At 37.7% G+C, this 25742-nt stretch overlaps 2 long non-coding RNA genes and 1 pseudogene across 2 annotated transcripts; 1 reads left to right on the top strand and 2 right to left on the bottom strand.

Moving 5' to 3' along the window:
* Positions 1-22323, top strand: part of LOC133270497 (contactin-6-like) — a 147270-nt pseudogene extending 124947 nt beyond the window's left edge.
* Positions 8169-12448, bottom strand: LOC133270500 (uncharacterized). The gene is made up of 2 exons (XR_009743801.1): positions 12108-12448; positions 8169-10939 (listed from the first exon to the last, which is right to left on the bottom strand). It is a non-coding gene; the product is annotated as an uncharacterized LOC133270500 (long non-coding RNA).
* Positions 13641-19097, bottom strand: LOC133270498 (uncharacterized). The gene is made up of 3 exons (XR_009743799.1): positions 18224-19097; positions 15064-15260; positions 13641-13852 (listed from the first exon to the last, which is right to left on the bottom strand). It is a non-coding gene; the product is annotated as an uncharacterized LOC133270498 (long non-coding RNA).
* Positions 22324-25742: the final 3419 nt, after the last annotated feature.

Here is a 25742-nt window from a genome sequence, read left to right as displayed (position 1 = left end):
TGACTTCATTAAGGTTGTATTCCATTTCACATATCACATACATGCATCCTAATGGAGCAATATGGGAAAATGGCATTAAAACATGAAAAAATATTTTGTTTGGCATTTATGAAGTTTATTAAAACACTGAGTAACAACATGGTATAAAAATGATCTTGTTTGCAGGGAACATTTGTTTTTGTTTCCCCTCTGGAGAAGTTTTGGCTGTTCAATTATAGGCCTCATTGCTTCAGCATTATTTTCAACTGAAATGTCAGAACTTGGAAAAGCATATCTAATGTGCAAATTAAGTTTATTGCTGCTCATTGAGTTGTTTATTCTTTGTGTGAGAAGTCTTTATTATACCTCCAGCACTCACAACATCTTATCTATTTTCTCCTCTGGAATAGGATTTGCCATGATTCCATGTCTGCAGTTGCTAAGCAAGATAGATAGATAATGTAGAACCAAGAGCTTTTAAAAGCTTTTAAAAGTATTTGAGGTGGAAGTCTTAAAGACAGCCCCATAAAAGAAGCAGAAAATATTGCACAAGTGAACCACTCTATGTCAGTGTTATCACTGGATATGAGCAGGCTAGAACAAGAAACAGAAAAGGATAATAAAACCATAATAAAATGGATTTTTTGCTAATATTACTAAAAAACCCCAAACAACTCACACACAAAACAAGTATAATTCACTAAAGGACAGTTTTCAATATTTATTTGGTGAAGGCAGATAGGTTCGTGACAATAAGTAAGGAGACAGAATACTAATGGGATATAGATTTGGGATTTGTTGTGTTATAAGAAGAAACCTTCATGTTCTGATATTCGAAAATGCCAGTTCACTAGAGAGTTCCACAGAATGCATGTTTTTTCCCCAAATATTTATCTTTTCCCTAAGGAGGCATTCAATAGGATTTAACACATAAATGATCTCAAGAATTTTCATTCCTTCCAATAACCTCTTATAACAGGATTGCAGATGTCTCATTTCTGATCTTTTTGCATGTGTAATCAAAAAATGACACAAGAAATTACACGAAAGACCTAATGAGGCAATCATATTGTTAATGGAACCTTCTCATGAAGAAAAGTTTCAAAATATTCCCAGCCAGTTTTATAACAGCCAGCTGGAGCTAATGGCCCCTTCCTGTACAATAAAAACATAGAATCATAGAGTCATAGAATCATAGAATGGTTTGGGTTGGAAAGGACCTTAAGATCATCTAGTTCCACCTCCCTGACTGACACCTCACCCCAGACAATGTTGTCCAAGGCTCTGTCCAACCTGGCCTTGTGTTCAAGGGCCAGGGATGGAGCACTGACCACTTCTTTGGGCAACCTGTTCCAGTGCCTCACCATCCTCACAGTAAAGAACTTCTTCCTTATGTCTAAACTGAACTTCCCCTGTTTAAGTTTAAACCCATTATCCCTTGACAGCTGGTTTTGATGGAGGCTTAAAGATTTTGCAAAGACTAGGACATAATGTCCTATTTATATTCTATGGATTTTTGAATGTAACCATTGAATCTGACTACAAATTCCATGCAATACTGTTTGCATCATTCTTGCTTAAGTCTTATTTTGACTTTTCCATAGAAATAAATTGATTTTATTTATAGTATTTTACTTATTTATTGAATGGTGTAATTTTACACAGTGCATTGTAGAAGAGTCAAAATGCACTGATCCTGGTGATCAACCATCCAATACAGAGAAGCAGGAGTTACAATATTAGGTGACATTATGTCTTGTGGCAGTAGAAGTGATGTGGGTCTTATGAAGGGTAGATATTTTACAGAGAAATCTGAAGGACAGGGAGAACTTGAGACAAGGACAATTCAGTAGTAGCAGAAAGTTTTACTGATACTGTATGAACTACAGCAGAAAAAGTGAATTTCATCCCTGGTATATGTGCCTCTATTTGAAGTTTTAGGAGAATACCCAATTCAAAGGGCTGTCATCAGAGCAATGCAAAACAGATACACCCAAATCAGCTTTAAGCAAGACAAAATACCAGCAGCAGTTTATGCCTGGCAGCAAGGAGCTCATATCAGGCTGTGGGGTCTAGCTGAGAAGGCTGAGAAGCTGAACCCTCTAACCACTGTTTACTCATATCCAAATACTGAGCTTACCAGTGGGAGGCTCAGGAAACATGCTGTTGTCCATCTGTCGTGGTTTAAGCCCTGTCGGCAAGCCAGCCACACAGTTTCTCTCTCCCCCCCCCCCTCTTCTTGCCCTCCCCCTACTCCCGGAGGGATGGGGAGGAGAATCAAAAGAATGCAACTCCCACGGGTTGAGATAAGAACAGTTTAGTAACTAAGGTATAACACAAATCATTACTGCTACCACCAATGATAATAACTATAAAGGAAGTAACAAAGGAAGAGAATACAACACCTCACCACCAGCCAATCGATAATGCACCCCACCCTGCCTGCCCGAGCACCAACCAATACCTAGTCCAACCCCACAGTGAACTAGTCCTTCCGGGTAACTCTCAGTTACCTCCTGGGCATGACGTGCTGTGGTATGGAATACCTCTTTGGTCAGTTTGGGTCAGGTGTCCTGTCTCGGCTTCCTCCCGGCTTCCCCTCCTCCCTAGCAGAGCATGAGGCTCACAAAGTCCTTGGCCAGACTAAACATTTGAGCAGTAACTAAGAACATCAGTGTTATCAGCGCTGTTCCCAGGCTGAAAATCAAAAACACAGCACTGCAACAGCTACTAAGAAGGAGAAAAAATGACTGTTGCTGCTGAACCCAGGACACCCTCTAATTGATTGACGCTGTAAATAAGCCTCGTTAGGGCCAGCCCTGTCCATTCCCAGGGCAGTTACACTGTACATGAGACAGGAGCTGTGGAGGTGACCCTTGCAGTGATTTCAAAGGACCAGTTCCCAGCTCCTGGTTCTCCCAGCTCCAATGTAGACCCAGGGTCTACAACAATCAGACCCAGGGTCTACAACAGGCTGGGGACAGCCCAGGCTAATTTGCCAGAGCCTTTGACATCCTCTAGTGAATCAGGCATAACTTTTTCATCATTTATAAGAGAATATGTATGGAGACATCTCTCCTGCAAAGCTAAGGACAGAGCAGACAAAATCCTGGGAGAAAGTGTGTTGTTAACATTCAATGTAGAGCAATGTAGAATTTCCACTTTGAGGTCAATCTTGGTATTTAGGGAAAGACTTTTGCTTCTTCTGTGCCATATTCTGTTTGCTTTAAAAGCTCAGTGTGGAGATGAACACAGTTTATAGGTTTAAGGAAGGAGAGAGTCTTGCAGGATGACTTTGGATGAAGAGATGCCGATTTTGGAGGGCCACATCAGACCAGAAGATCATACCTTTCCATCTGCTCGTGACAAAGTGAAGGTCCAGTTATCATGAAAGCAATCTTCCAATTATTATCATATACCAGGGTATTATTTCTTTTTTCTTTTTTTTTTTTAACATATACAGCTTTATTGCAAGTAATATATTTTGGTCCTCGAAGTGTTATTCATACAGTTCCTTTTCAGCTGTGAGAATAAGAAATAGAGGAGGAAAAGCAAGAAAAGAAAACTTCATGGAGGTTCTCTGTAGTTTTCAAAATTATTCTATAAAAGTTACCTGTATTTCACAATGGAATTACTTCATTTGAGATTTATGGAGCTGAGTTCTTTGACAGTGTTTGCTGAAATCAGTGGAGTTGTGCCAACAAAGAATTTGGCCCTTGAATCATCTGGAATTTATTGCATCTGACACACTGCTTCCAGGGAAAGGAACAGATTTCTCTAACCTAATAATCAAGTATCTCTAAGACAGTCATCTGAGGCCTTCACATTTTGCAGTCTTTGACTTCAGACCAACTGGTGGAGCTGCCACAATGATAGTTATATGTGGCTGTGAAGAGAACAGCACACAGAGAAATCTGAGAAAGCATGTTCCTTGCCTGAGCTCTAACTCAATGAGAACTTCTGATACTTAATGATACCCAGAAAAAAAACACTGAATTTGTTTATAAAGAAAAAAAACACTGAATTTGTTTATAAAAAAAAACAAAACAGACAAGTGCTTTCTTTGTTTTAATTGCAAAATATTATTTGAGGCCTACAGAAAGTGTACCACTGAAACCAGAGAGATCCAGTTTTATTTTAAAAGGTTAGGAGAAAATGCAATGTTTCACCTTGTTTGTGCCAGTACCATAACAGTCGCTCACCAAGTGCATTTCAGATGCTGGAAAGAAGCCTTTCAGGTTTCAGTCCATATTGCCTATCTGTACCTACATATTAATCAGTTACTGCAATGATGGTGACAGTGTGAATGAAAATGTATTTGAAGGTAAGAGGTTGGATGCCCTATCATGCATCATTGTTTTGGAACCAAGGCCTTGGTAAAACTAAAATCCTGAATTTTCAAGTACACTCTAACACAGGGTTAAGCTAGAATGCTGAGCTAATACAGTTCATGCAAATTTTCTTCTCCTCCTCGCTCATTATTTTCAGAACATATTAATATTGTTGAAGAGATTCTACTCTCATTTTATAGATGTGTCTAAATTCTATTTTATAACACTTTCATGCACAAAAGCTTTATTCAAGGGAATTGCTTACAACAAAGTGGTTGTTATCTCTAATCTGTCTGCTAGTCATTTCAAGAAAAGTGAAGCCATATAAACCTATTTCTTTCCCCTTCAGGGAGCTACTGCTTCCCTTAATAAGAGTTGAAAATTTGTTTCTCAGTGTAAGGGGTTAAATGAGATCACATAAACAGTTTTTGTCTGTGAAGATATCTTCTCTGAAGCTGTAACGTAAACAGCCTTGTGCGGGAAACTACCACTAATATTAATATAGATTAAGGATCTCAATGTATAAAGTAAGCAGAGATCAGCAGCAATTTTGCTGTTGCTGCAGTTTCCTGTAAGGAGTGATTTTCAAGTTTGAAGAACCGCGGGCATATTTTTAACAGTCTTAGTAATGAAGTCTGCACTTTTTCAGCTGAAATCATATCTATTGACTATAGGCTTTACAAAGTAACACATGACTAATTTAGCAGGTTGCCTCTGACATCTGTTCACTCTCAGAGGCACACAGTGTGCTCATTGCAAAAGTAATAGGCTACACACAGGTAAGTGTACTGAAATCATCACTGTGTTAAAGATAATTTTGTTTATTATGGAACATTTTGGCCAATTTTAAATAATTTCACAAATGGTACAAAACTCATTCAAGATCTACTATTTTCATATGCATTTTAATGAAAAAGATTTTTTTTTGTCTCTACAGACAGAACTGTAATTACTATTCCACCTTCTAATATGGACCTAACAGTTGGAGAAAGCATAGTCCTTACATGCCAGGTGTCTCATGACCCCTCTGTCGATGTGGTGTTCATATGGTCATTTAATGGCAGTAGAATTGATTTTAATAGAGAAATACATCATTTTGAAAGAACTGGGAAAGTAGGTTTCTTAAACTCCTTAGTGCTTAATGAAACTATTTGCCACAGTCTTTAGATGACACAAATATTTATCATAATTCTTCCATCACTATTTATATTCATGGTGAATCACTGTTTCTTTACAAGGGCTGCAGCTATTTATTTTTCTTTCTTAAATTTCATAAAGGCACTTGAGTTATTTGTGAAGCCATAATAAAAATGTCCACATGAAAGAAACTGATGATAGCTATGAATATTTTAATTTAAAAGCTGAATTTTTTATAAATATGGAGCAATTTATAAAAATGTCTAGTATGGAAACTGTGTTGTGAGTGATTAGTTTACTTTTCTTGTATTTCCAGGAGTCTGTCAGGGATTTGATGATAAGAAATATTCAGCTACATCATTCTGGGAAATATGTACGCAGGGTACAAACAACTTTAGACAGTCAATCTGCAACAGTAGATATAATTGTGAGAGGTATGTCTGTTAAATGTAAACACGTATATCTTCTGGAGGAATTCAGCTGTTGTTTAAATGATTTCTAGGATATCAATTCAACATTTCAAAAGTGAAATGCTATATATCCTGTACTCTTGGCCCCAGAATTGAACTGAGACTGTGGCCAACATGATCCTAGTGTGCAGCTAATCCAGGGAGATCTGTGCAATTCTCCCTTGGCATCTTCTGATGGCAAACCTTTCTGGTCACACAGGTGAATATGGCAGGGCATAGGGAAGTCCTCTACTTTCAGCAGACTGCTGTCTGTTGCTCCTTACTGATCATGCCTGGGTCACTGTGCAGGCTCAAAAAAAAACCCAAAACCAAAACCAAGAGATCTGCTTCCTTTCCAGTATTTGGAGATGATATGAAAAATTGTCTATGGTCAACTAACTAATCTTTTCACTGCCAGCAGCAAGAGAAATGCTGTGATGGAAGCAGATCCCTTGAATCCTAGCAGAAATCAGAAATCCGCATAGTGTCCCACCTTGCATTCTTTTGAAATCTCAGTTTTTATTAGATGCAATAGGAATTCTGAAAACGCTGGATGGCTCAACAAAAGACACATTGGGTAACTTTCTTTGTCAAACAAAAAAAGAAATCATTCCCTTGTTTGTAGTTTTTATATTAGTAACCTGAAGACATTAATTTTCCTGACCCAAAACCCCTCATTAATTAGAAAAATGTAATACAGGCATGAAGCCATCATTTAGATATTGTGCTGCTGTTATGAAACTGCAGCTTCATTAATTTCACTGACTTGAGAAAGTAAGAATTGCCCAACACATTCCAACCGCAAATCTTCTCTATCTTAAAATGCTAATCATAATAGGCCCCCCCAGGTCCACCAGAAGATGTTAAAGTTGAACATATTTCTAGCACTGCTGCTGTGTTATCCTGGAAGTCTGGAATCGATAATAATAGTCCAGTCGAGATCTACAGTGTTCAGACAAGGACTCCTTCCTCAGTTGGATGGCAGGCAGTTTCAACAGGTGAGCAATTTGAGAGTTTTCTTTTTTTTATATATAATATTAATTTGCATATACCATTAATTATTTAAAAAATAAATTGTCACTGACATGTTTATTTTGCCTTTAGTTCCTGAAGTCATTAGTGGTAGGACTCACAAGGCAACAGTGGTTGAATTAAGCCCTTGGGTTGAATATGAGTTTTGTGTGGTTGCCAGCAACAGTGTTGGAATTGGGGAACCAAGCAGACCATCAGCTCTACTGAAAACTAAAGCAGCAGGTAAGTCCTCAGTTTTTCCATGCAGACACATTGGCTCCTCCAGGGTGTGAGAATTTCACTGCAGCAGAGCCACTCATTTGTACAGGGTTATTTACATTATCTGTCTGGCATTTTAGTCTGCGTCTGGTACGGCTTCACGACAGCAGACCTGCACTACCAATGCAAAAGATGCTTGGACATGATTGAGGTACCACCCACTTTGCTCTCTGGTTTGAAGATTTTTTGGGCTATGAGCTGGCCTGAGCTTCCTCCCTTCATTATGTCTCAAAATATATCTGATCCACATGCCTGAACACAACATTTCATTGCTTTAATACCCTGATCAGGCACTTGCATAAGAAATGATAAAGCCAGCTCTCTGGTATATCCTAGCACAGGCATGTAAACCCTTTGATGCAGAGGATGTTTGATACCTCAGCATGAGTAGGGACAGGATATTCGTTTTAACTGGAAGAAATAAATTACAGCATCCAAAGCCTACTGAAACTAATACTTTCCACTGACTCCAGGGCAGGATCCTTACTATCTGTCTGTCTAACCTTTACACATCTGTCTCTGGGACTTGGAACCTCATAGGAAGAAGGCTCATTCTTGGATGACCGACACTGTCAGTCCTTTGACCTACTCAGTTTGGTACAATTTATTTGAAGTCTAAACCTTTGGTTTATGTTTCTCCCAGCCCTCTGCTTATCAACTCTCTCCTACCTATAAAATCAGTACTTATAAGATGGAAAGCAGTAAAATGGAAGCAGCTTTTACAATCCACTTTCTTTTCTCCGTTTATCTCAATTGCTAAGCTCTGAAGTTTGGCAAGCTGCATTTCAAGACAGAACTCAAAATACAGTATTGTACATTATACAGTACAAACACATATATCCTTAGAAAGGGGGATCCATTTGTTTCTCAGAATACCTACAATATTGGTCCCAGGGCAGAATTACTTCACAATGTATTAAATCAGTTGATTTAAGTTTAACAAGTTCTCTTTCCTGTTGTTGAAGCAAAAACATACTTAGTACTGATGCCAGAAAAAACTATTTGATTATTGGAACACCAATCTTAATAGATTTTTGTCAGTTTTCCAGGTGCAGAGAGGCATCAAATGAATCTTATCAGCAGTCAGAACTGCCTGGCCAGTGTGGTAGTAAAGCAGATTGCAGGCTGCTCTCAAATAAAGGAAAGAGCTTGAGAGCCTCGAGTATGGAAAGATGCACTAATCCTGCCTGCGCCTGGGTGTCTGTGGGATGCATGTCTGAGTGGTACATGACTCCTTCCTCCCACAGGAAAACACTATGAAACATTCACATGCAAGGAAGATTAAAGAAAAGATGGAGACAGGAAGGGTCCAAATTTTCTAAATTTCCCACCAGAGTATCACAGATACATGTTCTCCTTTTCATGACTGATCATGAAGTCAAAATTATTCTTGAGAAGGTCTTTCTTGCTGTTGGCACCATAGGGCTTTGCAAAGTGATGTTCAAACCCACCTATATAGTCAGTAGAAGCTTTCATCTTTTAAGGTGGGGTGGTTTGTTTTTGTTTTTGTTTTTTTTTTTAATTAGAGGGATTCACAAAGCTAGAGCTAGAAATAGAAGGAAGCAATAAAATTAACATTATTTATCATAGCAATAGCACAAGTGTAGCACTGTCTGAAGCTTAACAGAAGGAATAGAAAGATTCCAGCTTTTAGTCGCTTAACCCCTTCACTGCTGTAAATCATTCTGTCTCAAAATATTGCTCTGCAGTGGCAGAAGAAGCAATTTATCTTTTCTTTGGTTGTTGTTTTAATCAGACTAGGGATCTGAAAGCAGTGTGATAGCGTGGACAGCAAAAGTCTGGGCATGAAAGGGTGAATTTGAACTTTGCTGTTATAATAGCTATTTTGCCAGCTGAAATCTGAGCATTAGTAGATTTGTGGATGCAAATGAGACACTGTTCATTTCATTAAAGTGGAGCTGAGAATTAATTGAGCCTCTGTTAGTGCACTCAGCTGTAAACTTTCATCTGTTTCTCAACTATGACCTAGTTGAGGCTCTGCTGAGCAGTAGTACAAATATTTTTCCCAATGCAAATGTAGTAAGTACGAAACACATTTAACACATGAACTAATTGAGCATCAACTGGTTCATGAAACAGTGAAACACTAGATTGAAAGTCTGTTTTGGCATTTTTTTTTTCCCTTTAACATGGTTCTTTTCCATCTTAGATTATTTATCTGTGATGCATGTAAGAGACTGATTGTGAGTGACAAAATGGAATACTTATGCAGAACTCTCAAAAATAGGCTAGTCCACTTGCACTTCCACTCGCTTTTATGACTACATAACAAAATTATTGTGAAATTTCTACATTTCTAGAGAGGATGGAATAAGATGAAGATTTATATGTGTACCAGAATCTAGCAGTGATAGTGAGTTGACATAAATTTCCATGAACTGAAAGGGCTATTGCCTTTTTATTGTCACTCCTGCAGCTGGCCTAACGCTGGGTGGATGAATGGGGAAGGACAGGAAGACATTGTAAAACTTGTGAAACCTTTGAACAAGCTTGAGATGAAACCATCCTACCCATTTCTACCCTGTCTTCAGCCCTGTCTTGACACATCCAATTTTCAGACTGTGAGAGCTGAATGAAGGGGACAACAAAGCAATCTTGAAATTTCTAAAAATAGTACCAAGGATTTGGAGATGGAAAAGAGTATAAATGCCCTCTTATTGGTGGTTCCTGCTCAGTCAGTTCCAGAGTTGCCCTCTTGTTTATACTTCCTCAGCAGCTGAAAAGGAACATGATATTATCCTTGCAGGTAGACCTATCGTGAACTTTACCATTAGAACAAGGCTGGTCTGTCTAAATTCCATCCATTATATCACACTTTAGTTCTCCAAAATTGTCAATATTTATAGGCTAATGGGATGGGCACGTTTATGGAAATATAAAGCAACAGGAAAAAAATGCTGATATTTTCTTTGCCTTGCCACCAAGAGTCACTTGAGTGACAAGGCCCCTTCAGCCAGGGACACTAGCATATTGCCTGACCTCAACCTTGTACCCATTGTGCCATACACCCAGGGCAATGCTGGGGAATTCAAGCTCTAATTAATGAACTTTTGGACACTTACAGTCTTGGAGACGGAGAAAAGCAAATTGCAAGTTTTGAATTTCCTAAGAAAAGCATACAGCCAATTACAAAAAAAAAATAATACATTGTTCCAACAACATGTTTACTGAACAAATGCATAATTAGTAAATCAGTAGTGTTGCAGCTACAGTCTGAATAGAACATCATTTTGCCAATTAGTTGATGAAGCATAATAATGTCAGATACTTGATGCTAGTAGCTTCTTTAATTAATTTTTGGAACCAAGGTACTCATGTATCACATACATCTGTGGCTTCAGCCTTATGAAGGTGAAAATGTGTAAACATCATTTCAGTTCATTTAAAATGTACTGTTATACAATATAGTACCTGTTCTATGTGTTGAAAGGCAGAATGGCTGCATGTAAGCTTGGAAAAGCTCTAAGCATCCAGTTGACAAGACCCATGGCAGTAGTTGTGGGTAGTTGCAAGAACCAATGTCTTTTCTTTTCCAGTTCCTGCTGTGGCACCAACAAATATCAGTGGAGGAGGAGGAAGCCGCTCTGAGATGGTGATCACATGGGAGGTAATTGTTAGCTCAATTAACCTAAGCCACCTAATGGGGAAGGTCCATGCGTGAAATCACAGCCCTGCTGAAATCCAGAGGATTTCGGTCATTACCTTGGGCTGAGCCTGGATTTCATCCTGCATCTGGAGGGAAAACAGCCTGTAAGATATACAGCAAGTTTTCTATGTTATAGTGAACAATTTATAAAAATAAACAGTTTAAGAGGCACGTTATAAAGATGTTTAGAAGTCTATATAACCCTCTTATCTTCATTGTACAGGAGGTGCTTAACACACTAATCTGCTTGGCCATTTTCTGCATTAACATTTTTCATACTTTTGTTTACATGTTTTCCATTCTGGAACGCTGTGCTGACAAGACATATCCTATTATGCGTTAAAGGAGATGAGCCCTTTAATTCTCTAGCACTCCAGTGAGAGGAGAGAATATACATTTTTAGAACAGTTAATACCATACTATAAGTTGCAATGGATGAGCACAGGTCATTTCAGAGAGCAGAAAGTAAGCATTGTAGGAAGGAGCTTCCCTTCACCAGCCTCACAGTAGCCTCCCTGAAAGCATCCTGATGAAGGCAGGCAGCCTCTTGCAAAGCCTATGCAGGGCTGGGGCAAGCACTTAGTTAGAACTTGAGACCCTATGGAAAAACTCCCCAAAACGCATCTCCTCCCCTCTGTTTTTTTATTACCCCTGAAAAGTATACATGAAGTTAATGTGATTCACCTAATTAAATCTCTCCCCTGGGTCTGAGAGTATATAACTAAAGTAGGAGCTACTCCATGCCATTAGCAGCACTCAGACTGGAGGTCAAGAGCCAGGCAGCCTGGCCACGTATCTCACTATCAGGTCTAACTGTCTCAGAGGATGCACAAGATGCTCTCTCTTCAGTTCCTAATTTGGGACAGGGCATCCAAAACCGTGGGGCTCCCTTTGTAAGTCATGGAAAACATTTCTTCATGAAAAAAAAAAGAAAAAGAGACTTCTAGCTCAGCTTAAGCAAGAAAAGCAGTCTCTCTCCCTTGAGTTCATTATTTTCCCAAAGAAACAACCAAGCTTATGTACTGAAGGAAAGGAAAAGGAATTAAATTAAACTAAAAGTGATGTTACTCATCAGCTGAGTGAGTTACTTGTGTTCTCCTGTATGCTAAAAACCTGTGCCATTTGACTAGCCTTTTGGGGGAGGAAGGGAAGTGCCAGCAAAAAACAGAATAAAAAAAAATCCCCACTAGATAAATACTATTTCAAATGCTTCCCACTCTCCATGCTCCAGAATGAAACTTCACTTTTACTGACCTAAGTTGTCCTCCATAGTATCTTTCACTCTTTTGTTTCATTTTCTCCTCTACTGTTCTACTCTTTGGGAGCAGAAGAACATGAAAATTGAAAACAACCTGAGACATTTCAATCAAATTACCCTGTTGGACTCCATAGTGTGTCATGAAAAATAGACAGAAGAAATACTAATTATGCCAAGCTAACAACACTGAACACATCTCTCTATCTTTCTGTGATGAACTCACTAAACACCTTGATTAAATCTGAGGTCACAGAAGCCTCAAAAACAAATTAAATGCTCTAGAAAGTAGCCTGAACTCTTACAAATCCCCAGTGAACCATCATACCTCACATTTAACTCTCTCAGGACAGGAAAAGAGATAGAAGAGGGCATATTGGGGAATTAATGTTTGCAAAACAGCTAAGGAAAGATACTTTTGTTATTTATGCCAGGCCAGGCTTATTATTAGAAGGAATTTCTGAGGAAAATAATAAAATAAGTGCCCTGAAATCTTCTGATGTACTTCCTGATTTTTTTTCTCCCATCATCTTACACCATCAGTGCTCCTTGTTCCCAGGAATGACTGCAGGAGAGGAGATTGGAGCCAGGAGGGATCACAGGGTCTGCGCTTCTGTCCCTGTGTTTTCCTCCCTCTTTCTGCACTGTTTTCCATATCTGCTTTTCCATGAACCTCACTCTGATGCAAGGATCTGAAATAAATGAAGTTTTCTTAATAAATGCTTCCTTCTTCCATGTACTACTGATCTTTTCTTGTTTCATAAATGTTCCCTTGCTTTGAGAAGCTAATAGAGAAGTATTTTTATCCCATGAAAACAAAAAATTTCATGCTGGATACAGTGCTGATGTAATTGCCTGTTCAGTATGAGTCATTAATACATATCTTGACATAAGATTTTATTAATAGAAGCATTAATTTTGCCATGTTGACTTGTGATAACAGTTCCATTCTGAACAAACTTAAATATGTTCATGCACTTGAGACTCATGCAGGCAGTTCTACAGCTGACCACACTTGTGTGTATACATTTGCTCCCTTGCCAAATCTTATTTTTTTCTTTAAGAATCATTTATTTAAAATTAACATTCCTACACCCCTTGGGGAAAAAAAGAAAAAAAGTCAGCTACAACCTGTACTGAGGAAAATGCTTTTAATTTTGAAAACTTCATGCCTGAAAGAGAATAACTTTAATGGAGCTGATCAGCTTTTTTTTTGTTTCTAAATTGATTGCCTCGATAGATTTATTATTTTGATTTTTATTTCAATATTACATTGACTGATGGAGCAAACATTATTATCTTCTCTAAGGCACAGTCAACTAAATCAATACTGCTAAAATATAGTCAGGGAATGAAGATTCAATTAAAATAGTGTATACTTGCAAATGCTCATTGACTGACTGCTTTGTCACTACAGTCAGTTTCAGAAGAGCTACAAAATGGAGAAGGTTTTGGCTACATCGTTATGTTTCGTCATCTTGGCTCAGCAACCTGGACAAAAGCAGTGGTGGCTTCAGTGGAAGCAAGCAAATATGTTTATAGGAATGAAAGCATTAAACCTCTCTCTACTTTTGAAGTGAAAGTTGGCGTCTACAACAATGAAGGAGAAGGGACTCTGAGCTCCATTTCCATCGTCTACTCAGGGGAGGATGGTAATGCCTGTTACTTTTATTAGTGATGGTTGTGTAGCATTCAACAGGTCCCAGGTGTGATCAAACAGATCCTGACAGGGATATTAAGCAGCCTGCTCAAGCCACATGACAGAAGATGGAAAATGGAAGTAAACAAAAAAGCAAGGCGCAGGTTTTCAGAATTGCTTTATGTATACACCATGTTTCAATATTTTGGTCCCCAGGAAGCTCCCACTGAGTAAGCTGGGAAAATCAGGAGACATCCAAAAGTCTAGCCTTCAGAGGGTCTAGCTTTTCTGACTGCTCAGTGTAGCTGAGCAGTCTGAAAATATTTCCCAGCTTACGGGTAATGACCAATTTTGAAAACAGGTTTTGCTGATGTTCCACAATAAATGAGTGGTAAAGCTAGCAGCTCACACCAGGCTTCCTGAGCCTCTGGGAGCTGCTTCCCCCCAGAATCTCTTCCTTTCTTCTTGAATCTCCTACAGACACAACATAAATGTTCTACCAGCTGTGTTTTCTCTCATCACCCAGAGCCACAGATAGCACCAGTGAGGGCTTCTGCACTGAGTATTTCAATGGCAGAGGTAGAGATCTCCTGGCAGCCCATCGCATGGAACAGGCAAACAGGCAGAGTGCTGGGCTATGGAGTGAGCCAGTGCTGGTGTCTGACACCTTACAGGTATCCCCTTCATGGCCATATTTGTATCCTGGTACTTCCTTCCTTGCTTCCAAGTCAACAGACAACGGGGCTCTTCACATGACTCTTATTAGCAACATTTCACCTTAGATATTCACAAACATTTACAGACCAGGACTGCAGCTCTGGACTTTTTGTGATGTACAGTAAAACCTCAAGATTAATCATGTGTGATGGCTACTAAAAAAGGACACTCACTTGATTCCGGAGGTGCCTCCAGCAGACAAAGAGGGAGTACGTTTTTGTATTAGTAACAGGGGTACTTCAAAGTAATCTCAGATATAATTCCTGTGCATTTTAGTTACACAGTAGGGTTTTTTGTAGATAAGTTAAACCAATACTAAACCAAGTCAGAAACACTTTAAATTCTGTCCTATAATTATAAATGTATAAATGAAGGTAATAGGAGTCATGTACTATACACAAACTTTGTTAAATCAATTACTCAGAGGTAAAAAAACACATCAGGTATAAATAGCAGTCCCTGAATCAAAACCAAAGGCAGGACACAAAATAATTAAAAGATCTCTTAGATGACTGAGATTAATGTTTCTTTGTACCTTTTAAAATTTTCTTCAAATGCATTCAAACCATAAAACCAAATGAGCTTTTAAAATATCTCACCTTATCAAAGGTTTCTTTTTAGACATCTATAAAGTTAAGGATTTCATTTATTTCCTTTATTGGTATTCAGTCTCTGAAATTTTATTTCTTCTCTATAAATATTCACACTTGGTTTTATTTCCTGCTAGTTTTGAATACGAAAAAATCCTGAATTCCTTGAAATCTTCATTGTCAGCATGTCTGCTTCCCAGCCAAATCTGTAATTGATGGAAAACAATGAATTGCCTGTTCTTTGTTCTTGCCTTTCAGGTTTTATATTGGACTGATGATCCCAAGGAAAGCACAGCTGGTAAAGTCAGAGTCAGGGGGAATGTAACAGCCAAAAATATCACAGGACTAAAAGCTAACACAGTCTATTTTGCAACAGTTCGAGCTTACAACACTGCAGGGACTGGGCCCTCTAGCACCCCGGTAAATGTCACCACTAAAAAGTCACGTGAGTATTCAATTTAGTACAATAAATGTTGCCAAATCCCAAATGTGATAGTGACATTTCAGCTTACCATGACCCATCTCTGCTAAATGTTTCAATATCAAAGAAAACTGTATCCCATATCTCTCCATAAAATTAAGCAACAAAATCTGTGACTAACTTCTCTAAGTCTTATCTGATAATACTTTCGTGGTCACTGTCAAGTTTACTCAGACTCTGGTATTTAAGACATTAATAAATATTTAGCTTCAGGTCTGTCTCAATGGAAGCTAAAATTCTCATCAACTTAAAGCAGGTTATTTCATTTGCCTTATTCTATTTATATGCTAAAATAATTCAGTACACCTACAAAATTAGATAACACCAGTGTCTGCGTTCACACAAAATAGCAACCATTAGTAAGGATTTCCTTTTGCACTGCAACAGCATGCCACTTGATTTCAGGAAATTTCCAATGATATGTAAAGTCAATAAAAGAAAGATGTTCCGTGGATCAAACAATAGATTTGGCTATTGGGAATATGGGTTTGTTTCTTTAAAGGAAACTGTTGAATGGTCCAAATAAAGTGCTTTTCTGAGACCTTTAGACTGTGAAATACAAAGGGGGGGTATTCGTATATATAGGGGGTATATATATGTATGAATACATTCATGTAAATACTGTTTGGTCTGGAATCCTAGAAGCAAAGACGTATGTTATTCTGTTTGTGAGAAGCACCTTCATGAAACCAGTGCTTTCATGTGGCCACCCTCCAAGGTAACAAGGAAGCACTGAGTACCATCCTGCAGGATTGTACCTATAAAGTAAATGTTCACTAAGAGCAAAATAATCATAAAGCAGTAAATCTTGGTAATCTGCTGTGTACCAGAGTCCCCCAAACTCGTTGCTGTTTAAGCACTCCATTGTTTTTATACTTTCCTTGGACTATGTTCTCCCAGTAAATAGTTGATCAGAGCTTTTGCAGAAAAGGCACAAAAGGGGAAATATCTGTCCTGCTTTCACAATTTTCCTCTTATCTATGTGCTGTTCCATGCTACTTCTCAAAGCGCAAGACAGAAACCAACTTATAAAATGAGCTGCCAATTAGAGTTACTATTTAGTGTAAATAACATAAACCAAAATAAAGCCAGAGAAGGTATTTCTTAAGGATTCAAAGAGGACTTTTCTCACAGGCAATTTCTTAAGGGAAAGCGGACTAATCTCTGTAAATTATTCTCTAAATTCCTATGTGCATATGTATGAAAGACAAGTTAAAGACATGGCAGTCAAGAGACAAGATGTATAAGGAATAAATTTGCTTTTGTTTTACATTGACTTCATCTTCTGTCAAATTTAGGACTGTGCTAATGGGTCACTTAAAAATTAAAGTCAAAACAATCCTTTTAATATTTAAAAACATATATTAAATTTTTAAGTTAGCCTCTGAAAAATGCAAGCACTTTCAATATGAGTAGAGATAATATGTCAAGAGAATATAAACAATGTGCATCTACCGCCGGAGCTTTAGCTTCAATGTAATAGCTCTGTCTTCCTACTCATCATCCAGGATTCCTACAATGTTCTGTGCATGCCATTATTGTAGAGACTAAGCAGAAGTAAAATGGTCCTACTGCCAAATAGGTGCAATTCTGATTGAAACATACTTATCTGAGATCAATTTAAAGTCTAAGTTCATATCCTCATTTAAGTTTAAACTACTCAGGAAGGGGGAAATGTCCTCCTTCCATGAACATATTGCTCCATCAGGAGCCACTGTGGAGCTCAGCTCTTCTGCTTCTTTACTTAGATGATGGATTTCAGGAATTGCTTTGCTTTTTCTTTTTACTTAAAAATATATTTATCAACAGATACAGATACTAGAAATACTTTGCAAGGATAAACCTCAATTCAGTGCAGCAACAAAGTGTTACCTAAACACAAGAGTAACATCGTTAACTTAATAAACTGAAGCATATAGTTGGGATTTCGATTATTACAAGAAAGTAGTTGAGGAAATTATCTCCTAATACTAGAACTGAAGAACTCTTTGCAGTGGTTTTGCTTGCAGATATTGCTATGGATTTAGGGAAGTGCTGCATCACCTTCTATTCTGGTCCCCAGCTGTATAGCAAAACCAATTAATTTGTCTTGAAACTCATCCGATGGTAGTTTTTCAGCCCCAAAACTATGAATTGAAATGGTTTTAATTGCTATGCTAAAAAGCTTTGAATAGGGCAGTATTCACCCCTTTTTGAGTGCTTCCAAGACTTTTCAGGATACACAGTCAATTTGACATCCATTGCCTGTTGTGAGGTTTTTTGTCACCAAATTCCTTATACAAAATATTTGCTGAAAGCAACAAAGAGGTTTCAACCAACATTTAAGTTAATTTGCAGTTTAATTAACTTAAATATAAATATCTTCAAAAAGAAAATTAATCTCTTTTCAGCAGTGACAGTATGGCACATGGAAGGACATCTGCTTATATTCACCTGGGTAGCCCACTAACACTTTTTTTCCCTGCTGGTGGGATGGATTAAACTTCTCCATAGTCAAGAAGCAGACAGATATGAAACAACAGGCACCATCAATTTATTCTATCTCCATGGGAAATTAAAGAAATTGTGGAGTATTATCAAATCAACAGTATCTTCCAAGTTACATTAATCATCAATTTATAGGAACCACAGGGAGAAAACAAGGATCCTGGAAATTAAGCATTTTAAAGTCAAATCTGGGATACTCACAATGTGTTCCTCCAAGTCTCTCTCTTTTTCTAAATTCTGTTCAAGTTCTTATTTCTTCTAACATCCCCAGTGCTGTCCTCCCAGGCAGGGTCTAGGAGGATGCATGATGGAGAAGGAGATAATGTGTTGTTCTAAATCTGAGATAGGGTTCAAAGGCACAGTTTCAGCTTCACATGTTCACACAGGATTCAATTTCAGTCACTTGTAGGCAAATTTTCAAAGTCCTGGCACTTAGGCATGAAAAGCCTTTGAAAAGCTACTCTCAGCCTATTGTGCTGGGAATTTATAAAATCTACAATGTTTCATGATGGATCATATGGAGACTTTAATGTGTAGCTCTTTGTAACCTGTCCTCATGGCTGATGAAAATCTTATCTTCTGTATTTTGCTCTTAGTTTTACCTTTTTTTGAAATCCATACAGCAAAACATTCTCTAGTACATTAAAATACAGATAAGAAGACAGTACTTAAATAAAATCTATCAAATATAACTTGAGCTGTCAGACACTGTCAGGATTTCCCTAATTTTGAAAATGAACTCTCACAGTAAGCGGTTTTGTGCTATGAATAGAGCTTTATTCTGACTAATGTGGGAGCAATGATGGACTGGAAACAATTTTTTACTCTTAGATTTGAATCACCCATGCATTTGCTGCTTCTGTGTCAGCAGCTCGTTCAATTACATGATGCAAATTAATATTCAGTTGTATCTTCTGATTATCATCATATTTTTTTAAAGCACCAAGTCAACCTCCGGCAAACATTGCCTGGAAACTGACAAATTCCAAAATCTGTTTGAACTGGGAACATGTAAAAACAATGGAGAACAAATCAGAGATGCTAGGCTACAAAGTAAGTAATTTCTTTATCTCATTCATCAGACATGGTTTCTATAATAGAGGTACAAACAGTCACTTGTTGAAAGGTGACTGTATATTACCTGGAAAACAGTGACTCTCATGGATATATTGTAAAGGTTTGCTGAAATTTATAAAACTGGAAGAATGGCTGTGTTTGTTCAGAGTAAGACTTATTTATCCTGACACAGGATTTTTCTGTCCCTAACACTAGATCTCTCTTTTCCCTTTTTCCCTTATAATCTCACTCATCTAAGATTCTTGTATTCAAATCTTTAGGGGAAGGAGATTCACACATATATAAGGAGTAGAGCACAGCCTCTTAATCATTAAAGACAGGCATAGGACACATTTAAAAGTCCCCACCCTCTGGAAATTCACAAATGTACCTTTGAAAATGAGAAGGAAGATATGTAAAGTTCAACATGAATGAAGTAAACGCACTCACACAGATCTATTTTTAAAGGGAAAAAAAAATAGTTAAAAGTTTGTTTGCAATGGCTCTGACCCCAAAAGACTCATGCCAAGACTTTTTACTCCTGAAAGACTATACAAATGGAGGTGAAGAGTGCTTAGAGGAGGAAAGGTCCTCAAGATCAAAATCCTCATGTTGCTAGGAATTTTAGTGTCTACGCAGAGTTATTTATATCTAGGGTGGAAAAGGACACAAAGCTTTCCAGCTTGCAATCTTTCTTGCATATTCTTTTGCACTCTAGTGAATGTGTTTGAGTAGCTCCACACACTGGGAAGAAAGTTAAAACTAGACAATTAAGCTTTTTTCCTTTGTGTCTAATCTACCTGCTTCTAAGCTACACTTACTTAAAACATTCTGGTGTGGAAAGAGTTTTTATGTACTTGCTATGCTATTTATTGTATGATCCTTGTTTCTCCTTCTGCTTTGCTCATCAGTTGCTCTTCTTAGCATAAATATGTCAAAAGATTGTCAAAGGAAAGAAGTCAAACACTGTCATCGATGTGCTAGCAAGGAAGAAAGGCTTCTTGAAGGCAAAAAGCTGTTCATAGTCTGCAGGATCCTTGTCTAGACACCCCAAGCTGCTCTGCTGCTCTGCACCTTGGTCCAGTGATTCATTAGCAAAAAGACCTATGTGCAAGCAGGCTCTGGATCCATTATGTTTAGTTGTAGAAATGTGCTTCCTAGATGCTACTAGCCAAATTTCTGTCCTTTCTTGAAGCTTTTAAGAACATACTGCTATGCAACATCCCAGGTTTTCATTAACAGGTGGTAATTTTACACAGAAATCAATGTATTTCTGTTTGACTACAAATGCTCACTACAACCAGGGAAAATAAAAAAACAAACAAACAACAACAAACCAACAGAAAAACAAAAACCAAACTGAAACCACTAAACCCTTAGTTCCTAAAGCATCTGATGAGTTCTGGGTATGAAAGTTCTTACAGGTTGATGTCTTGTTTAAAGGTGCACATTTATAGAACAATATAAATGTTTTGGATAGGGATTCATAATCTTATTCTAGCAGATAGAGGCTCCCCCGAAAGCTGGAGTAAATGCCCACTGTGATCTCCATCACAAAAATCTGCAGAATATATTTCTATGTTTTCAATTAATTTTAATCCTCTGCAGGATGCTGATAGTGCTCTGGAAAGTTTGGGACATGACAGAAGATACTCTTAACTTTCCAAAAATCCATAAAAACCTAAAACTATACTAAATAACTCCTGCTTTCTAATCCCTTTTAACTTAGATTTTGCATAGACAAAACAGACATAGCAAAACGCATATACTGGAGACAACACTTCAGCTGAATTTCTGGTACCATTTGAAGAAGATTATCTCATAGAAATAAGAACAGTCAGTGACAGTGGGGATGGCAGCAGCAGTGAAGAAATTAGGATTCCAAAAATATCAAGTACGTGAGATCTTTTTTCCCCTCCTCTGACTGTTACTGTGTAATAAGAAATCTATGTTCCTCTAAATACAACAGATTAACAGATTTTCCATTACCATAGCTGGCCTCCTTTCTGTTGCATTGTGATGCTGGGCACATCAGCATTAGTTAATCTCTGGTACTCTCAGATTCATTATCAGAGAAATTTAGCACAACACCTAGATGTGACCTTAGTTTTAGTGTAGCGGCCTGTAACGGTCTGGGAAGAACAGAGAAATAAGTTTTCTTGATAAAGTTAACGCTGCAGCTCTCATATATAATGCAGCTCTTAATCTGCTCTGAAGCTGCTAAAGCTCCTGAGACAGAGAACCTCAGCCCTGCTCCATGCTGGGGTGGGTATCCCAGGGTCTAGCCCCTGCTCTCATAAGTACCTTATTTTCCTGCAAAACAAGGCACAGTTTTGCAACAAACTAGCCAAAGTCCTCCTAAAAGCAATATTCCAGGGAGGGTAGGAAGATTATTCAAAACCAAACCCCATAGAACTGCTGCTACAACTTAAAAGATAAACAGAAGAAACATTTGTGGATAATGTTGCATTTTGGAGATAGAACTAAGATTACTATTATGCTAGAATGCATAAAAAACCTTTATTTGAGACAAATTTACTTCTGTCAGAAAATTTTGTGTGCTTATATTTTTACAGGTTTCATCTCTGAAGCAATAAAATTTTCCCAAAGGGTAAACCATATATTGACATCTGGGGTCCTGCTATTGAGTTCTATTCTTATATAGTCGTTTCCTTGATGATTAAAAAAATGCTCAGCCATGGACTTTTAAAAATAAGCCATGTGTAGATTTTATCTTAATACTTAACTGTGACCAACATTCCTGATAAACAGTGGGGATGGTGGAGGGAGAAAGAAGTGGTCTATTATTAAGAAAACATTAGGTATCAATATTACATTAATTTTCAAAAATAAGCTTTGAAATTAATGGATAAATGTATATGCATTAATTTAATGGAGTGATGCCAAAAGTAACTTCAGATTGTAAGCAGAGTGATCTCAAATATTTTACAAGCAGTATTTCTAATTGAAACTCCAGTATAATGGTACGTCAAACATGAAAGACGGGTGACAAGCTGTTGTAACTGAGAGAAGATTTGCAATTGCTTGTGATGTGGATATTATTTATCTCACTTTCTTCAAGGTAACCTGTAAAGAGAAATAAAACAAAAAACACTTTCAATTAAAAGCTATTTGTTTACTTTTTGCACTTGTTTTATTACAGAGAGTGCCATACAATGCATTAATAAAGTGTACTGTACTATTTTTTCAGAAAATGAAAACTTAAATAAAAGAAATTACATGTACTAGCCCAAAGCCCTTTGAATTCTGTAGAAGGACTTTCAACAGCATCAGCAAGCCTTGAGCAAGGTCGAATGAGACCATATCTTTTACAATATGAGATACCTTATATATTCTCAAATATAAAGTATTTTTTCATACAAAGACTATTCTGACCAACAAAACTAGAAGAGATGCTGAATACCTTTTTTGACAGGAGACTGAAATATACCTGTCTTCAAGCAGGTTAAGTTGCTTGCTCACATAATCCTGTTATGTGGGTTTTGAAAGTGTAGATTCATCTTTGGGCTGGGTATGAAGCTAAATGAGAACACTGATTTTCATCATCTTGATATATAAATAAAAGCATAAAATTAAGCATTTCAGTCTATTGAGTTACTAGAATGACAAATTAAACATCAGAGTGAGCGTGGTTTTCAAGTCAGTAGATACAGCTCAAAATATGAAGTCACACTCATGTTAGCTTTAACATCTGATAAAAGGCACTTTTTTGTCTCCTATCCATCTTCCCACTTTACTCTGAAGTATATCTTCGTTGCACCACTGTCAAATATGCGTTGTTTCATCTTTGTAACCATTTATAACTACAAGTGAATCAAATATCCCCCAATATTTTTTAAAAGAAAAATGTTCAAATGGGGATGGTGGTACCTGAGCACATGAATGAGCAAAAGGCTAGAGGTTCATCTGCGCATGATAATCCTTCAAACAGCATCTTATCCATTCTTATCCATGGATGTAAGAGGCCAAATTGGCAGCAAGCAAGTCTAAAATCTGAATTCATATATAAAGCTACCAAAACTTTTGTAACTAAGATTACTTCCAGAGCCCATGAGCTGGACTTCAGGGACAACTCCACACATACTGATGTGTGACAAAATAATAACAACACTGCAAAAGCACATGCTACAGAACAAAGTCCAATTTTGATCTAGACTCTACAGGATGAAAACATCATTAAGTGCCTAGGACAAGGTGTTTCACTTGGAGTTGCACTCACCATTAAACATTTGCATCTTGTGTTGACACTATCGAAGCCAAAAAAGCATGTTTCACATTCTCATGGCTGGGCAGCTGCAGTCTCACTGAAGTGACTGTGAAACTTGTTTTTTTTCTTTACTGTGGATAAGGAAATATCACTTGCACCTGGTGATGTTTAACAATCCCCATATCAAACTCAATAAAACTTTTCACGGAATTGATTGTTATTTGGTGGAGCTCTTTCTATCTGTCCTATTTTGGCTGGGATAGGGTTAATTTTCTTCCCAATAGCTGGTGCAGTGCTGTGTTTTGGCTTTTGTCTGAGAACAGTGCTGATAACACACCAATGTTTAAGTTGTTCCTAAGTAGCGCTTACCCTGGTCAAGGACTTCTCAGTCTCTCATGTGCTGTCAGTGACAAGGGGCACAAGAAGCCAGGAGGAAGCAGAGATAGGACACCTGATTTGAACTAGCCAAAGGGATATCCCATACCACAGAACATCATGCTCAGTAAAGAAACTAGGGTGAGTCGTCTGGGAGCAGCCTATCACTGCTTGGGTCAGGCTGGTATTGGTCAGTAGGGGTGAGCGATTGTATTGTGCATCACTTATGTTTCTGGGGTTTTATTTCTCTCTTGTTTTTGTTATCTCCCTTCTCATTACCATTATTAGTATTGTTGTTGTTATTTTATGTTTTACTTTACTTCAATTATTAAACTTATCTCAGCCTGCAGGTTTTACTTTTTCAGATTCTCCTCCTTGCTCCCATCAGGTGGACAAGCTGCTGCACAGTACTTAGTTGCTGTCTGGGCTTAAACCATGACAGCATAATCCTTTCCCACCAGGTCTCCAGTAGGAACTGGAACTGCCCTCTGCCTTGGTTGCAGACCATCTTGCGGCCATTAAGAAATGTATACCTTTTTTTTCTTCAGTGGATGATTTTTGATCAGCTCATTGCATTTAATAAAGACCAAAAATTCTTATATTTCATGACATAAATGCAATCCTTCTGCTAAGGTTAAACAAAACATGGCTTTTTATTCAAGAAAAGAGAGATTTTCTGCAGAGCAGTTATATACAACTGAATAGAAGGCCTGATAGATATTTAATTACAGGGAGGCTCTAGAAACATAATGCCACTTTTAGAAGCCTGTCATCTGGGATTGCTACAAAGATGCTAATCACAGGAGTTGTAAGGAAGAGGTTTAACATAGATTTCAAATGAAGAGAAGAATATAGAAAGAAGTGGATATGGTATTAAAAACCTTGATAATACCCTAATGAAGTAAAAACATTTTTCTTTGCAGGCAAGGTAAACAATGAATCACTTTTTCAGATGTGTTTTCATTTCTGCATGCATTACTGATGTTCTTCGAAAGGTACTTTTCTCACTGTAGAAGATGCTTTTCAAAATTGGGCTCTTAATGTCTCCAGTGCTTAACCTCATAATTTCTACATTAGTCCTGTTTTGAAATTCCCATGGGAGTAACCCTTTTAAAAGTAAGAAACAACCTAGGAGGACAACTAACCTGGATACATCTACTCCCTTGCTGACCTCCCTCAGAGCTGCAGCACATGTGGGTTGCCAAGTGACTATTATGCCTTCGGAGCAGAACTTCTAAGCAGTCTCAAGGAGAACACCTTTAAATATAGATGTCATGATAGCTCCCCCATCCTCCTTAAATCAGCGTAGCCCTCTAACTTCTGCAGGTTCATTTTCTTCTTTTTGGCTCTCCAATACTTTATTGGTGTTTCCTCAAGATGAGCTGATGCCTGAGCTGCCCAAAGCAGTGAAAGTCCAGATCTCCTTTTTACATGAAAGTGTTATTAAAGCACCTGATGCTGAAACAGAAAGAGTTCAGATGGATGGCAGCTTTCATTACAAGAAAAAAAATGTCAAAAAATAGTTTTGTCACTCGTGGTTGCAGAAAAAACTTTGAAAATAGGAACACTGCAAATCCCCTAAAACCAGAAGTCAAAATGAAAACTATGGAAAAAGCAAAACTAAAAACAATGCAATGCTCCTGATTTTTTGGCAACTAGGAAGCTGAATTGAAAACCTCACTTAAAGGTGTCCAATGCAAGGAACCTTGGGCCCAGTCCTAACAGATTTTAGAGGCATGAGATCAAATCACAGACCAGCCTGTGTTTTCAAAGAGCTGGAAGAATAATACCCATTTTATTTTGATAATCTAAGAAGAGTACCAAAAAATGAAAAAGTCACAGTAAAAGATTTTCAGTTTAAATTTAACACATCAACAAAATATTTCTCGATGAAAAAAGCAATCTTGGGCCTATCCAAATGTTTCAGTTCGCTTTAAACACAATGTTTCTTTGTGATTTAAGAGCATTTAGACTTTATTTAATGCCTTCTCCCTTCTATATAGAGCAATTTTTGAATACAAATGCCAAGAAACTAAATAAAATAGCCCATGTGTGGTATTG

The sequence above is a fragment of the Pezoporus flaviventris genome, unplaced genomic scaffold (assembly GCF_033815535.1).
Source record: "Pezoporus flaviventris isolate CSIRO_AGI_PZ_B2104156 unplaced genomic scaffold, CSIRO_AGI_Pfla_v1 ptg000021l, whole genome shotgun sequence".
NCBI lineage: Eukaryota > Metazoa > Chordata > Aves > Psittaciformes > Psittacidae > Pezoporus > Pezoporus flaviventris.
Note: the sequence above shows the minus strand (reverse complement) of the source record. Positions and strands in the feature narration are given on the sequence as shown.